The 17901-nt window shown below is 42.2% G+C and overlaps 1 protein-coding gene across 3 annotated transcripts in view; it reads left to right on the plus strand.

The window, feature by feature from the left end:
- RERE (arginine-glutamic acid dipeptide repeats) overlaps nt 1-17901 on the plus strand; it is a 172303-nt gene that overhangs the window by 98155 nt on the left and 56247 nt on the right. The window lies entirely within an intron of this gene.

Raw genomic sequence — 17901 nt, forward strand, 5'->3', positions numbered from 1 at the left:
GAGCCTGGCGCGGGGACGAGCCTGAACCGAGAGCGCTCATACGCCGCGTGGACTTGTCTGTCCCTTGTCTTCTCCCCGGCAGATGATGTTCTGGTCGGTGACACAGTTACTGTCTTCAGTACTCTGGTGACCATTTATACAGTTTTTGCCTGCAAAGGATCCCGAATCTGATTTAAATACAAYATTGTCTTTCGTCCTGCTCCTTTCCAAAAGGAAACTGAGTCATGGCATTAATAGTAATAACATCTGGAGAGCGTGGGGAGCATTGTAATTCTGGGAGGTTCGAGGATTAATGCTTTAGCAATAGCAAGCAGAACCAAACGAGTGATTGTAAATGTTCATCTCTTGTGATCGTGGTAAAACTTTTTTTCCACTTGTGTCAGTTTTTTTATTGTCTTGATTTAATTAAAAAAAAAAATCTTATGTATGAAAGCTCTTTGTTTACATGCTACTGAGCCATTTATTCTCCATTTCTTTGTACGTATGCTTAATTTCCAGATTTTGAAATGTAAAGAATTTTTTTTAAGATAATCAATTTTTGTTAATAATACCTTTGACTTTTAAAAGATTGATAATATTAGTAAGATACTTTTCACACTGTTTTCCAGGCTGAAAACAAATCTATTAAATGSCCTTAGATTTCTGGCTCATGTTCCTTGATGTGTATTACCCCAGTAATTTTGTAATTTAAATATGAGAAATGAAAGAAATGTTGGTTAGCCCTTTGTTTTCAGAAGGTTTTTTGTTTTGGATGTGCTCTAAATTACTGAGATACAAATTTAGTTTCACCTTTTCTAATGGCTAGAGAGGGATCACTGATTTATTGGTTTGTGTAGAGAATGACATCCAGAGTTCTTGGTTTGATTTCARGTGTTTGCAATAGTCTTTGTAGAGMTCTTACTTCAGTAGTTCGGTTGAGTTTGTCTTGTGGCTGTTAGGAAATTTAAATTAGCCTACAGGATCCTAACCACCTTCTGACCTAGAAGTGCAAYTTTAGTATAGTAATAAATAATAATGAAGTTCTTTGATATTTTCTGTCAAGTATTTGATAGAAATGTCCAGCATCTTTTCAAGTAATTTTGATGTAGTCTAAGTTGATAAAGGTATACAATGCTGCTTTATGGAATAACTCTGTCAGATCTACACTTGATCTATAGCATATTAATTACATAGAGCCCAGGAGTGGATTACTTGATATGGCAAACCATTGCTTTGTGTTGAAAGAGTTGTTTGCTGTCTAAACCATGGGAAATGACAATTTATTGTTCCTAACAAGATGTGCTTTAAGAACACACACACACACACACCCTCACACCCTAAAAGCAAGTGCAGAGACAGATCATGATGTTGTCTCCAACTTGGAGAGACGACTTGATTTCTCTGCAGGTCTTTTCCTATTGATACCTTGACTCTCTTTGTTTTAGCCTTGACTTTCGTTATGTTTGAAAAAGCTCTTCATCTTGACTGCAGCTGTAAAGATGCAGYTGTTCTCATATGTGGTCTTTTATCTATCTTTGGCATCTTACTCAAAAATGGAGAACACTGCCTTTGAAGAAAGGTGTTCCATGCCCTCTTTGCCTGCCTGAGGATACTTGCCACAGTTTCTCTGTTGCTTGTTTTCTCTAGTGAGGTGAGAGTCCCATGCTCTCAGTGGGAAATGATCTTGGGTTTTTAAGGGACTCTCAGAATCTCTTCCTAGAGTGGTACCTTGGGTGGGCTGTGCTACACTGGCATGGAGAGGCATCGTACTTTACAAGCATAGGAAATATAATGGTACGTGTCTTGCTGCATTGAAAGCGGTAGTTCAAGATTTTAGACTCTAGGTATTTGCACAGGAAGGAGGAGAGTGGTGCAGTTGAACTCCTTAAGCCTGATTGATGGAGAAGAAGCGTTTTTCCATGATTTCAATCTATAAACAAGATGAGTGGCACAACACTATGCAGGATCATGGAGGCTGACAGCTCAGATTAAATAAGGAGAATCCTAGGGGCTAAACTGTAGCTGTTGAGGGTTTAGGTCAAACAGGTTCAGGATATTTGAAGCCAAAAGTGGAAATCAGCTGCCAACATTTGTCACACATGGGTGCAGAATTGGGAAAACCTGCAGTTAAACAGAATTTAGAAGGGAAGGGTGGGGAGAGAGCTGGAAATAGGCAGGGGCAGCTTCTCTGTGTTCTGACATGAGCTAGTTTATCTTTTGCCTTTTGATATTTTCCTAATGGATTTTGATCCCAAAAAATGGGGACTTGCTAGAGATGGTTCTACAGGCACTGTTGGCAAAAGATTGTTAGCTGTCAAATAACCAGAGAAATAGGTTGCTGGTTTGATTACCTGCAAGTAACCCATCTTCAAAAATTGTTTTAAATGAACCCAGCAGCATTGCTCAGTATGCTGGGGAGTTGCCATCTGAGTGATCCTCTTAAACAAAGGACTTAAGCTGTGTGGCAAAGGGTCCCACTGAAGGGACGAGACACCATGCCAAATGTGATTGTGACATCTGGAAAATGGGCGTGAAAAGAAAAAAAGAATGGTGCTTGAAATGGTGTTTCTCTGTCAAATCTTTGCTCACCAGATGGGCAGATAGAGAAGAGGCATCATYGGGAGAACCAATACTTCATGTTCAGGTGAGGTACAGGGAAGGCTATTGTATTTAGAAGAAAAATAGCCGTGCTGCAGCTTTAAAAGGTAGATTATACCCACATGTTGCACATACCCGGCAGATTCACCTGGAATGTTTGTACTTTTTGCTTCGTATTCCTTAGCCACACCAGCTACCAGTGAGGTGCAGCGAGGATGAAGCCATTTCTCCCAGGTTGCCAGTGGCCTCATTCTTTGGCTTCTTGTGGTAACCCTCATTATCTACTGAGATTCTCAATACTACTAGATGCCTCGTGCAGCTGGAGTTCAATTGACCTGCTGGTGTAAACTGTGCTGGAAGGCAAATAGCCCTTACTTACCCGTATTCTTAGACTAAAACCACCTCCTACTTCTGCTGTCCTCTCACAATTGTATTCCTGGAGGTAATGTATTCATGATTAACCTAATTATGAACTCATACCTCTCTTGGTTATGATGTGTATATATACATACATATATGTATGTGCATATATGTATGTCCAGATACACACAGTTACTTTGCAGTAGTCTTGTCTGGGAGTTCATTGTCGTATTCAGCCCATGGCTGTTATGTTTTTGGGTTTCCTGGGTTTGTGTCATCCATTTTGAGTGATAGGAGGGAAGGCTGTTCTTAGTCTCTCTCTACACCCATAGCCTGTCAAGGACTAAATATTGATTTCTAGGAGAAGAGTAAGCAGGGCATACTCAGCATCTGGCAAGGTTAAACCTGTTACAAAATGAGCAGAGCTGGAAAAAGGTAAGAGTAGTCTAGTCGGAAAACAGGTGTGCAGCTTAATCCATGCTAATTTTTGCTGCTTCTGCTTGGTAGGGCAAACAAATTAAGTTCTCTGTTACGGTGCAGCGGCAGCAGTTGATGAGCGTGTCTTTGTTGCCAGAGCAGTATTTGCTAGCATCAGTGGGGCTCTATGGAGAAAGAGCGGAGAAGCCATGCTGCTTTCTTGGCCAAGCTAGAAATATGGAAGAAAACAAATCTTTAYTTTCCAAAGTGGCAAACTGTAATTAAGGCACTAATTTGTAACAAGTCTATGGCTTCTTAGATCTCTTCTTAGCATCTGCAAACAATGAAAGCTAAAAGAGTGGGAGGGGGAAAGAGGAAAAACAAATAGGTTTACCACCTGGCTTGTGGAGGGTGTGAGTACCATGATATACCATCTTTGAGAGTCTCAGTATAATAAGGTTGTTTTTGAAATAGAGCACTCCTGCTTGAAGCTTTGATTTTAATGTTAGAAAAGGCTTGTTTTTAATGAGAATTTTTATTTTTCTAATGATTATGCAAACAGAAGAACAGAAATAGCTTTTTCGAATGTCACTAGAATTGCTGTGGTCCTGCCTAACAGCTCATCTGAGACTTATTTAATACGGACCTGTGGCTGTTGCGGCAGAAAATGACAAAATGCTTTTTCAAATTGATATAGTGACATAGTTCGTATTTAAGAAACACTGATTACTGTCACAACATGGATGCTCTGTGTGCTTTAGCTTTCAGGACTTATCTTTCTTGCACTAGCATAAGCAGTATGAATGCCAAGATACACCTCATTTGCAAGTTCTGTTTGCATGATAAATTTTATTTTTCTAATCTTCCCCATCAACAACACCAATTTTTTAAATCTTTCAGACGACATAAAAATGCATTTTAATGAAGCAAATTATATAGCTTTGTCTCCTTTTGTGCATAAGTGGGGCGGCCATATTCAATTAGGCTGAAAAATGATCATTTGTTCTATTACAGGCTGTAACAGAGCGAGTGAAAAAACTGTGATCCATCACCAGTTGCTCAGCTTTATGTTACTTAAATCACTTGCCATTCTGTCAGTGGCTCTGAATCCTCTTTGGGAGCCATTATTTAATTTAAGTTTGTGGAGGTGTCACTCGTTTGATAGTAGGCTTCTTCTGTAGTAGACACATAGCGACTAAATATTAATCATTTTCTGCATCCATCCAAGGCTCCTAATTAGTTAGAAGGGTAACAGCGCCAGTAAAGCTAATGATTATATTGCCATGAAAAGACTTTGACAACAAATAAGGACTTGATCCTGAGAGATGCTGAGTACCTGCCAGTACTGAAGCAGTCTGCTAGAGCTGAGAGAGCTTAATTCCTGAGTCTAGCTCCACGTTGCTTACATAGGAGGAGATATGCGGGTTTTCAGATGATCTGGAAGGAATTTACAGATTTGAGAGTGGAAATGCCGTCTTAGAAGAATACTTGTTTCCAGTTCATAGTAGCGACGTAGCTTGGATTTTAACCTTCCTAAAAGTTTATGTAGTCTTCGCTGAGGAACCTCAACACGCCGGTCTCTGGACAGCTTCTAAGTACTGTCTGTGCTTCTGCAAAGGCTCTCTTAAACTGGCATGTGGTTAGGTTTGCTCTTCCTTCCTCCTTGCTTGGTGTTGCGTAAAAGGGGTGTTGTGTTGATCAGTGCTCCTGAGAGCTCGGTCAGAAACTACTACTTTGAGCTCCTTGTTGAACGTTGCTTTTGTACTTTCATGTGCCTGTGGTTTTGAATATATTGTGGTGAAGACTCAAAGTGCACAAACCTTCTGGGTTTGTGGTTTCGCTTCAGCTTTTACTGGCCTCTTGATATCTCACTTGCTCCCCTTTCCATTTGGGCATGGAAATGGTCCACCACACGCTCTTCCTTATTCCTCCGTTCTTTTCCTTCTCCTCCTCCCTTCCCCCTCTGCCCTTATATTCATAGTATCCTCTTAGATTTATATAGCTTTTAGGCTACATGGGGAGATTGATCAGACAGCGGCTCATGCATTTAGAGCAGCCAATAAGCATCACGGCCTGTTACGTTCCACTGGATTGGAATAATTTCAAGCACTCAAACACTCGCTTTGTTACAATTGAGGGAGGGAAGAGAGAGCACCTCTGTCGCATTGGGGTGCATATTTGGGGAATGAACTTATCTGTTGTGGAAGATGTTGTCCAGTTTTACAAGCCTGGGGAGGTGATTTCAGTCTCTGCACCACCGCCTCCCCGCGAAATACCAGCCTTTCAAATTCCCGTTGCCAGAGTTCTCCTTTGTGTTACAGGTGCACCGCTGGGCCTTCATTTTCACCTCTTCCTTTTTCTTTCCTCTCTTATTTGTGGGCTACTTTTTCATATTTGGCAGAGGCTCCCCCACTCCCTCCACCTAGATGCTTTTATTCAGAGTCYCTTGCACAAAAGAAAAGGGAACTTATGAATCATCTGCCTTTTTTAAAGCTACTTTTGTACATTACTTCCAGGATCACTGTATGAGCCAACATCTCCCTCAGTAATTGGATGGCTGCGTTGCAGAAGTGTGTCAGTCGCTGYACCGAGCCGTTTTGACAAAAGCGTAATGGGTCATTGACCGATGAGGATTGCGGTGTGGTGTTCTTGCTGTGTCGCGGGAGCTTGCCAAGGGACTGAAACCTTGTGCAATGGGACCTATCGGTTTAGGGAAAAAAAAAAACAAACAGCCCTGCTACACTCGCAGCTAAGCTTGCTAATTATCTGCTTTGTCCTACCCACCCTTCTCGCTTGACTTTTGGTGTCTAGGGTGCCATTTGTACCCGCACTGAGAGCTGGCAGAGCTGCTAATAAAGCAGTAGATACGGAGTTAGAATCTTAATGTTAGGACAGCATTGGTGCTATGTTCGTTAYGTTCTGGTTTTCTTCTGCTTTGATAAAAGAAAGGTCTTTTATTGAGGATATGCTTCTTAGCCCAGAATTTGATTTTATCATTGTTAGTGTTTCTCATATCCRAGTTTGCTGGATCAGGTACCTCTTTACCACATTGCAGTCAGTGGCAGATTTATCCTGAGAGAAATTCAGGAAATTTGCAGAGCTTGCCTTATGTTGTTTTAGTAGAAGTCACAATTTGGATTGTATTTTAGAGCTTGAACTCAAACCTGGGCATTGTTACTGTGAACAGCCCTGCTGTTTAATCATTTACTTGGAGAAGTCACCCACAGAAATATTTGCCTTGCTATTTGTGTAATTTCCTTGGGGATTCTTGTCACCATTTAGTCCCATTGTTCTTGGATGTGTTCATTGCTCTGAAGCATGGGAGCTCTTGAAGCGGTTTTGTGCATTTCGTTCAATCATTTGCAGAAAGTCACTGTTTGGAGGCAGAAGTACAGTCTCAAGAATAATTGACAATAATGGTTGAAATCCCCATGGAGCAATATTTCTGCAAGAGGCAACTTCCCCTAGAAATATTATGTTAGAGTCTTGAAAGGATCATACAGTATATTTCAAGTAGTCAGAGTGCGGCTTTTTTGTGTGTAATGGTACAAATTGAGTGAAAGGACGAAACATGTCACAGTGAAAGAGAACAACTTCAGGCTTGCGTAATGGTGTTACTTGAGTACAGACATGCATTTTTTGGAAGTCTGTATAATCTGTATAGTGAAAGGATAAATTTTGTATGGGGGAGAAGAGAAAGAAAATGGAAATGTTCTGGTGTTTAAGGAAACACAAGTGGAAGCTAGTTTTGTGATAACCCTCAGGTTAGTGATTAGCCTTGTGGTCTGGTCTTGCTAAACTACATACAGCTCATGGGTTGGGGCAGTTGTGTATCTGTGCTCACCCACCCATGTTATTGCCTAGAATGGGCACTTTAGTATAGGTGATTTAATGGARATCCGCTTTGTGTTAGCGGGCAGAGTGCTGTTCCTTACTGTATTATACATTCAGTAAAAATCCTCTTGTTAAGAAAAGCAATCGGAGAATGAGATTCAGAGAGAGGCTAATATATGATACTTTCCTCTTGGCTTGTTTTTGTCTAGTAAAGGTAAGGGTAAGTACAGAGCATCTTCAGGCCTGTGGAAGAYGATATATGTTCTGATGTTAACATTATTCAAAGGAAATATTCATAACTTTAAGAATGCACTTGGAATCGCCGATTTTGCTGCAGGAATTTGAGGTTGAGAGGATGTGAGGGAGGGAAAGGTTAATATTCCAAATGAATGCATGAAGACCATGTCTTTGGAGGAAGGGTTATATAGTAAGGCTCTGTTTATATTCTGTATAAAGGCTGCTTTTTCATTTTGGTTCATGTTACGCATGTCGCTTGTTGGTGGGGTTTTTTTGTTTTTTTGTTTAAATCTCTGCTTTTGGACTCTATAATTCAACTAGTTTCACCATCTGCAAAAAATGAAGACAGTAGAAACTATTAATTTTAAGAAATTTTTAGGAAATGCATTCTCTCCAGGGAAATGCACCAAATTTGGGTGAGCGTGAGTCTAAAACTAAATGTAGGTAGCATTTTTTTTTGTCTGAAGTTTGCAGCTTAAGTGTTGAACTCTTGCTACTTACCTATATTTGAGGGAGATACTTTCAGATGTCATATGGGGGAGAATATGTTCTTGAAAAGGGACGCCAAAACCAAAAAGTTGTCCAACTTTTTAACTTGCTGTTTAATTTTGATGTATTAGAAGGCTCTTTTGTATATTAAATATTTTAAGAACAGCTTAAAATGAGAAGTGAATCTCAAAAAAGATAACCTGAATTATAATCAAAAGCTTTCTGTTGTCTCTTGGCAGCAGTGAATTATTTGTTCTGTTTTTCTGGGTCACAACCATGCCCAGACCTTTGTTCTCTTTAACTCTTAGAAGGCTTTTTTAAAGAATCGTTTATGTGAAAAAAACACATTCAGATCATTTTAGCTTTATTTTCTGTGCTGAGAAAGCACTGATTATAGGAGACAACAAACTTTTTAGTTACTATGTTTTATAAATAGAAATCTGCTCTTTTGTCAATGAAAGCAATCATGTTTGTTGCATTTTAAGGTTTCTGTCCACAGAAAGGGATAATCTCAGACTTGCAACGTGAAATCTGGTTTATGAACGCATGCACAGTGATCGTTTTCTGAAGATTACAAAAGAGCAAATGGCTCGGAGAGGCTTTGTGAACACTGGAGTGTTGCACAGATCTGGATCCTGCTGTTGTGCCTGCATAGGTGGGCCCGTATGTCTGTGCAGGCTCTTCCGTACAGCAGAAGGTCTGTCGTGGGCATTAAAATACAAACGTGGGCAGCCTGGCCAGCCTCGTGCCTTGCTGGTGGAAATAGTTAAGCCTAGCAGAATAAGGAAACACTTGCATGTGCGTTAAATATGATTTCCTCTTTGCCCTGCTGTTCGGAGGGGAGGTGCAGCGCGTCCTCAGGCTCGTGCATTTGCAGCGGGTCAGGACTTGTTGCTCTCCCTGGAAGCTCTCGCGCAGCTCGGCCCTCCGCTGCAGCGCCGCCAGGGGCCTGAGCGCCCCAGCCCCGGCGCGCCCCTTCTCCCCTCGCCTGCTTTCCTGGAGGAAAATAAATTGCCAGCTGAGCAGTCTTCAAACAAGCGTGCTCGCCTCTCCCTGCCTGTTCATCTTGCTGCTGAAACGTGGGGCCAGACAACTGCAGCAATGTTACGATGGATAGTAATGCTTGTAATAATCCACAAATTGTATTTCCAAAGAGCCGGGGTTGTTTATCAAACGCTCTTTCTAGAGCTCAGGAAGAGTAAAGTCAGTCTCTCTATATTTTTTTTTTCCTCCTGCTGCTGCTTTAATATCCAGCCTTTTTTGATCTGTGCATCAGCTTCTGAAGTGCCACTGCAGGCTGTTCTCAGATCAGGTTTCTTGGCGTGCTGTTGACTTTATCTCGTTTACCGGATCACATTTCTGTTGCCATACGCTGTGTGATCGCAGCCTCCCCGCAGCTTTTTAACAATTAGTAATTGAGCAGGAAGTGTGTGTTCATTACAATAGCCTTTTGATTTTGATTTTACAATCGCGCAGTGTGCAGCAGGGAGCAGCGGCGGGGGAGGCGCTCCTCTGAAACRCGCCTTTGACGGAGCGCGGTCCGTTGTTCCGGCCGCCGTGTCCCTCCGTCCGTCCGTCCCTCCGCAGGCTCAGACTTCCCTGGAGCCGGTTGCTTGGCAACTTGGGGCCGGAGCGATGCGCCCCGGCCCGTGGCGCCTTTCCAGGAGCAGGCTGGTGGGTGATTTATCGCGCCGGGAGCGGGCGAGCCCGGCAGGCAGGACTGGACCTTCCAGCGGGAACCGTCGGGAAAGGGGACGGCGAGAGAGGGACACCGGCTCGGGAGCGTTGTCTGGGGGCGTGCGATGAAAATGCCCAGCGCCAGTGATCGAGAGGCCGCAATTAGAGCAAAAATAAATGCTCTTCCTTTAGAAATAACTGATTTTTTTTCTTTTTTTTGCTGTTTTGTTTTCTTTCTCATCTAGGCTTCACGCAGAAACAGGTACAAAGCAGGAAGTGAATAAAAGCTTTGCAAACTGCTGTGGGGGAATCTGAAATCTATCCCTTTATAAAAATAGCTCTGTTGAAATACTGACGGTACAGTAAAGCTGGGGTTAGCACATAAGGTTAGCAGCACCCTGACAGCTCACAGCCTGGGGTGGAAGAACAGCTGTATTCTCCCCCAGCTTTGAAAAGCCTGATAGCTATTGTGTCACCTTCGATATCGTGTTGCCTTTCATATGGATTTTTTCCATTGATCCTTGACGTTAAGTGGAGAAGGGAAAAGAAGAATTTTATAAACTGGCACTTAGGTAGTGGTTCCTGCTGTGGTCGAATTTAGAGCTCTTATGCCTGCAGAACATCAGCTCCAATAAAATGAACTGAAGGAAATTTGGATAACCTTTAGCTAAGCGCCCTAGTTCGGTTTCTTCTGCTGGCTTGTAAAGCTTTTTCCAGAATAGTTATGCTGAGGGATTGACGATGTGTGGAAAGCATGGTGACGAGAGCATTTTTACGTACTTCAAAGAAGGGAGAGAGGAAAGAAAGGATGATGAATCCACTTTGACCTCTCGAAAGGCAATATAAATACTTTATTGAAAATTCTAAATAAATGTGTTTGCAACTAGTAATCCCACTCTGCATGCAATCTCATTTAGCCAACTGTGTATGCAAATGTGCTATTAATGTGTTTGCATCCAGTATAAATATACAAATCTAATCTGTTTATATATGTAATTTACACACAGCTGTGCTCATGCTCACTAATACCAATATTTTCAGCAAGCGAGAGGTATCATGGGAGATCTATTGTTCAAAACAAAAGCTAACAGTGCAGCGCCATGGAAGGGGGATCATTATCATTTCAGGATCTTCTGGCGTTCCCTTGAGGGAGCCCGCTTAATGATTTTCCGTCTGTGTCTATGGCTGTGGATGTGTGGAACAGACTCTGGTGGGTGGCGTGTGCCCCTCTGCATCCATGTCACGCTTTGGTCTTGAATCCYTCATACAGTTTGAGGTAGGGTTTAATTTTTCACAGTGTTTAAGGAAAATGAAGTGATGCTGTAGGGAGGGAAAGCAAATTGTTCAGCAGCTTTAAATCTTTCAGCTGATATATTTCTTGTCATCTTCTGTTTATAAAGGATATTTGATCTTGCAGGCATATGGCCTAAGTGATGTATGATTTTTATCTATGCAGATGGCCAGCAGTGTACTCTGAAGAGGTGGTGTGAATGTCCAATGAGAACATTAATGCCTTTTAATATAGACTGGTATCTAATGGTGACCATCTAAATATTTTTACATTTCCGTACTACGTTTGAAAAGAGTAAGAAGGCTCAATGAAAAATAATTTTATTTTCAAAATACCGCAAAGCTTAAGAGGCCAATTCTGTCTTGTCACAATAGAATTCTTCCATTAAAATCAATTGGTAAGAAAAATAAAGGGACCAGTATCCTTTAAAAGATGGCTGAGTTTGGTTTTGTATGTATTTTGAACTAAGGTCACAATCTGCAGAATGAAGAAACAAATCAGATAAGTGTATTTTGGAGATAGAGAATGTTTTAAAAAAGTGTCCATACACACACCCRCATACACATATATAGGATCATTTTCTTCCAGTCTTGCTGTACAAAATGATCACCTGCATGCGTGCCTTCTCTCTCGGACAGGAACTCTGGAAACKTTTGTGACACAATATAAGAAATGTTTATCTGTTTACAGAGTCAGCAAAGGGGACTGTTAAAGTATGAGAAAAATATCTCAACTTTCAACCTGGGTTACCTAAAATTTTAGTTTGTAATTGAGCAGCAGCAACTGGCATTGTGGAGGTGGCTGCCYGTTATTATCGTTCATGCTTCAGTGTCATAGCTAGCTGTGCTTGTCGGTATAGYGAAGCATCTTTACTTGCTGTTATCCATGACTTGCTGCAAGTCATGCAGCAGAGCCAAATGGATCGTGAAAGAACTTGAGTGTATAGTGTCAGCGGTCACCTAAGCATGGACATTCCCACTACTGCAAAGGTCTCTTGTAACAGAGACTTGTAGCAAGTGGTTCCAGGCTTCTTCAAGCAGTTGCTGGAGACTATGTGAACAAGTTCACATACCTTTGCATCTGTGTCGTGGTTGTGTCAGAGAAGAGAATTAAGGTCTCCCAGATCATGACCTYGGCTTCAGTGCAGTCTCTTCAGGAGGAGATTCCTAAATCGTAAGTTGGTGACATTCTTACTCCCATGCAGGACAAGGCAAAGGAGTGCTGCGGTGGAGCTGGGACAGAGCAGTAAACTTAACCTAAGAGCATCTGATGATGGAGGCTAAAGGCAGATAACACTAAAGGAACAGTGGGACATTTTCCCAGACACCTGCTGCTACTTCTGCTTGCGTGCTTGTGATCTGTACACGTCTCTGATACGCTGCCAAGGCCTGCAGAACGATGTGCAGAAACACTTAGGGAAGCCTTACGGAGTCTTTCATTTAAACAAGTTTGCCAGCTAGGTGATTTTTGCAAGCTTGCTGTTAACTGAGGTAATGAACAGCAGCACAAGTATCTAATACTAAGGGCAAAATTGCTGGCTACTTCAAAATTTAAAAAAACATTAAACAGAGTTATGGTTGTGACAGGAAACAATAAAACAAAGGAAGTTCAGATGAGGTTGAAGCATATCCTGTTCTCCCAGCAGCGGGGCATGTTAAAGGAACATAACAGAGGCCCGAATGTACATTTTTCTTGACAGTTCCTCTTTCCCAGCGGACTGATTTTACGAAGCTTCATGTGAGCTTTGTCGGGTCGTGATGCTGGTTCCTGATGCTACGCGCTACTGTTGTAACCGAGTATATTCTGTTACCTTGGGACCAGTACTTGTTCCTGGCAAGTCGCTCTGAGGATGGGTATTCTTACGCTGAGAAATTTAAGGGATCTCTTTCCCTCCTACCCTTCCTGTGCCGCTAGAACAAGGTCCCCCCCATCCCATCCCACCGCCCTTTTGTAGCTCTCTCACCTCTTTAGCTGGTGTTTTTTGTGCATCTTAAAACAGTGCTGTGGGACTCTGACTGCTCTGTTGCCTCCCTGGCTGGACAGAACATCTGTCTGTCTCCACCTGCTTCTCCATCRCGCAGCCTTCCTGGGCTCAGTGCCAGAGAGTCGTTCCCCCAGCTTTAACCCAGCTGCCAGCGCYGGCCCGAGCTCTCCGAGACGGCAGGGCTCGGAAAGCCTGCCAGCGAAGGCTGGAGCGGAGCGGGGCACGGCAAGGGCGTAACGCCTGGCGGCAGCTTCCCACCCCCCCCCAGACCCCTCGCCTTCAGGGGCCACCGCCCTGCCCGGCGCGGGGTCTCTGGGCAGGAGCCTCCAGGGAGCTGAGCGGGTTGTGGAAAGGGTTAAGTACCCGTGATCCGTTTCTGTAGGGGTTCGGTGGATTCTGAGAACAGCGTGGATGTGTGTGTGACAGCTGCGTTTCCTTTAACTTAAAAAGTACCTTTTTTGACCTTCATGGAATTAATTACTGAGCAGTGTTTAGTTCTGCCTTTACTGAGCATCTAAAGTTCCTTTGAAATCAAAGATACAATAAACATTAGCATTATTTTTGTGTTATAGCCAGGTATAGTCTTTGGGAATAAGACAAGCTATAATTTGTAAGAGATACTTGACATCGCTAGGTYAAACCATGCTTAAGTGTCTCCTTAAGGAAACTATCAGGATATTCCTGTTCCTAGAGGACAATATGTATCTTTTAACCTTATCAGCAAATATCTCTATTTGCACTGTATGCACATAAATTAAATATATGTTAAAACCCAGCCAAGGTTTTAATAAAATGTACTCTGTGTACTGAAATTCGGCCAATGTGCATATACAGTGTCTGCAGGCTAAAAAAAATCATTGTTTGGGGCAATCTATAAATGTGTGCTGCACGCTAACAGGAGCTTTGCAGATGCAACCAAATCTCATTTCCTTTTCAGAACAGCTGACATAATTTTTAATCCTGTGAAATTTAAGACATAAAGATGCTTTTATGCATTTAGCTTTTATTTGCTGTTAACTGTTAAAACTCTGTAAAACTTCTTACCACATTTACTGTGAAACTAACTGAGGCATATTAAATTTGGAAGATGACAGCTTGAAGTTGGCAACTGCCTAGAAAATCTTAGGCCTTTCAAAAAATATGCTCTAACTTTATCCCTTTCATGATAGCAAAATATGTAGTGAAAATCACACTGGGATTTCCATTATAACTTCCATTTTTTATGTGCTCATAATTTAAGGAAAGCTTTGAGAGAAGAACTTTCTGTTCTTGGACATGGTCTAAAGAGGGGATCTTTCAGAATTGAGTAAAAAGTCTTATTTTTTGGATTAAGTAGGAACAGAAAATGCTCTGTGCATGTTTGTAAATATATTGCATTACAAAAGACTTTTCATTAATTAACCAGCTGGGAGTTGTGGGAAGGGAATGAAATAACACATGGATTTTCTTGGAGATAATACATTTGATCTAAACCTGGTTGAAGCATCACCTCAGAAGGGACATATTAGTAGCAGTTATGAAGTTATAGTTTTATCAGAGTCTTCTTGCCTTTTTGAAGCCCATGAGGTTTCAATCTGAAATTCTTAAATGGATTAAACAGGTTATTTTGTGTTGCATGTTTTTCTTGCATGCTTTTCAAGCCAGGTCTATTTTAGATATCTACAGTAAATAAGAAAACCAAACTGTTCCTCAGTTCCCGGTTAAAACCTGGGGTGCTGAATTTCAGCATGCAGCAGTAAATTTTTCCTGCCAGGCTCTAATCTCTTGATAATAGAAGCCCTGACGCATAACCTTWACCACAGCTTTGCAATGGCATTATCATCACGTTGATAAACATGCCATCTGAGCTCTGTTAGTCAGAGCATAATGGCTTTGTGTATCTTGTCATGATATTTGTTTCTTGGGATAAAATACGGGACCTGCAAGTAACACATATGCAAACATTAACATGCTTGTTCCTTGTTCTTTCTTGGTTATTTATAGCTCCCTGTTTACACATTGTAGCAGGATACTGTAGAATCTAATAAATTACATTGGAGAAGCTCAAATTATAAAATAGCAGTAGGAGATCTTGTGTTCTGGCTGGTCAATAGCCATGGTAACCACTTCATAAAATATAACTGTGTCATCTGTCAACACTGACTGACCTAGGAAACCATGGGATTTCCTAATGCTACTTCACAGCAAAAATTACTCTTAGCATTTATGTAAATTTTGCTACAGTTTGTCCTCAGTGAACAGTACAAACAATAATGCTGACAGAACTCTGTAGTAAATAATGTTTTAAATTAAAACAASTAGTAAATTTGAAGTATATTAATTTTTAAAAGTACTGAATTTGGATTTTTAAACCATTATGCTCTAGAGCCACTTCTGTGTTTTATAAAACCTCCTTTCTCGTGCATCCATAGGATTAAGTCTCATTGTTCTACCATCCYCATATCTTAAGACTATTTTAATCTCACAGCTATCATTTTCAGATGCCTTTTGCAGGCAGAGTGCAACATCTCCTGCCCCATTAAAATGCAGAGATGAAATCTGTTGCATGTGATTTGTGGAGAGGTGAGAAAATTCAAACTGTGTCAGGCAGTCTGTCTCGCAACACACAGGAGAACAACAGGTCACTTCTGATTTGGTGTGGAACCGTGTACTTCGTTCTTTTATATTTAAAAATTTAATAGAGGCCACTATTGTGCATGACTTGAAGAAAAGAAGTAGCTGTTCTTGTTGCAAGTTAAGGGAGAACTGAACATGATGCCTGAATTAATGTGAGACTAGTACAGGAAGAAAAATATGGAAAAAAAAATTTTAAGAAAAAACTAGATTATTAGGTTTTAAAATTTCTAAGTTTATAAAAGCAATGTTTTGCGTGCACTTATTAAGAAGAATGGCTTTCTTTTGCCCTTCAGTAGAGGCACACAACTATTTTAGAGTTGAGGAGTATCTGTAAGTTTCTTGCAGTGCATCAATGGCCTGTTGACACCAGCTCAGACATATTGCTGAGATATATTCTAGTTGCAAGGACTTCTCTTTATGTGATACAGAAACAACAGTACCTAACAAATCAGAGAGCCACGAGTCTGATCTCCCATTTGTGTGAAATACAGGCAGAACGCCAAGTGCTGTGATTTTTATTGTGAAGCCACTGTTTACTTTTAATAGTCACCGTGACTTTTTTAGTAACTGTGAGAAGCATAAGATGGCTTCCATTTTGTTAAACGCTAGTGCCCTCCTTGGAGCGGAAGCTGAAGTTAAGGTCATTTTGGAAACGGGGGTTGATGCAGGACACTGATGGATCAAGTAGTTTAGTGACTACTCGTGGCTGCTCTCCACTTACTTGAGTCTTTTTGATCCATTTCGCTTGACCTGTACAGCCCAATAATTTCTGCGTGCAGCCTAAGAACATGAGTTAGAACATATCTCCTGGAAAAACATCTAGCAGGAGTATTAAAGACTGAAATCGTGTTGCTAACCATGCCGCTTTCTCTTGGCCAATGAAGGTGACAGCATAATTGGCCAAGATTTCAGAATGCCAGAAAGATTGACTTCAGTCACATTTGGGAATTTCAAACATCATTTGAGGCTCCCTCTAATTCTGCTATTGAGACAGGCTATGCTATGCTTACATTCCCAGTAGGGATTTTTGACATCTCATGAGTAGAAAGGGAGACAATTTGTCATAGGCGGGTTTTTAAGACAGAGTTGAATCAGAACACAAAACAAATGTGAAATAGTTTGGTTAAAAAAAATAAGGAATCTTTAAAAAAAAAAAAAAAAAGTGTCACTAGAGAATTTAGATACACCATAGCAAGTCATTGGCAAAATGAGGAATAAGAGATCAGGCCTTTCCGTTTTATACTGTGGACCAGATTGCTCTTGCGTATTCTGCTGTTTCCATCCACAGTTGCAGTGTTCCTGGTCTGGGTGGTTCRTATTTGTCTCCAGCGTTTTGTCGCGTTTCCGTACACGCTCCGTTAGCTGATGCTGYGGAAGCATTGCACCTCCAGTGCAGCGCACGGTAGCAGTGGTGTCTGTGCGGGAGCCAGGAACTGCTTCGCTGAGGATCYGAGAGCCCTCTGGGTTGCGTGCTTTTAAGTTCTTCTTGATTAGGTTGATTTTCTCTTTGTGATAGGTTGTCGACARGGGTACATCGCTCCCTGGGATGTGGGGAACGCTGTGTGGACATGTTGGTTTTTCTTGTTACTGCTGCYATCTTTCCTGGCGCAGAAGCCCAGAGCAGGAGGGTGCGCGTGGTGCCAGGGCAGTGGTCATCCTCYCCCGCAGCCGAGTGAAAATCCCTTGTCCTTGGCATGGTAAAAAGAAGTATGTGTGTGAATTAGCGACCAGTCACACATTGCGGGCGGTCTTGGCAACTTGCTCTGTAGGTATTTGTGTGTGACTTGTGCCTGTGAGCGGGGGCTGCTACCTTGCTCCTTCTCCAGGAACCCAAGCGCCCTCCTTGCTGGACTCCTACGCTTCCGAGAGCTTGGGTCCCTGGTTTGAAAGGAGCAGGTGGGTATGAGCAAGTCGTATGCTGGAGGGGACTCTAATCTCAAAGCATCTGCAACCGATGGTTAATTCTTGTCTCCGCACCCACAGGCATGTTTTTGGCAAACCTTAGCCGTCTTGTTGGGTTTGAGGGTCAGGGTTAGGTGAGGAGAGTTCCCTGTGGGATTGTGTCTGCAAAATGATGTGCAGGAGGTACCAAAAGCGACTGCTCATTCATGCTCAGCTTTGTGGTGGGGACTYGTGAGGCGTACAGAGCACTGCTGAGTAGTGAACGACCCTTTCTGGAGTTCCTCAAGCCTCTAACCACCTGCCCCCTGCTTAGTSCAGCTCCTTCAGCTCGGTGGCTGCGTGCAGATTTGGCCCCAACTGCATTGAGCCAACTTGAGAGGCATGTTTGTGTTGGGGGGTTAATTTGCTCTTTAATGCGCCTTAGCCTCCAGCTCATCCCGCTTCGCGGGCCAGGGGCGACGCCGAGGCCTGGCCCTCCGCCTCTGCGCTGCCGCGGGCGTTGGGGGGCAGGGGCCCG

This window comes from Apteryx rowi, unplaced genomic scaffold (genome assembly GCF_003343035.1).
Source record: "Apteryx rowi isolate R43461 unplaced genomic scaffold, aptRow1 scaffold_38, whole genome shotgun sequence".
NCBI classification, from domain to species: domain Eukaryota; kingdom Metazoa; phylum Chordata; class Aves; order Apterygiformes; family Apterygidae; genus Apteryx; species Apteryx rowi.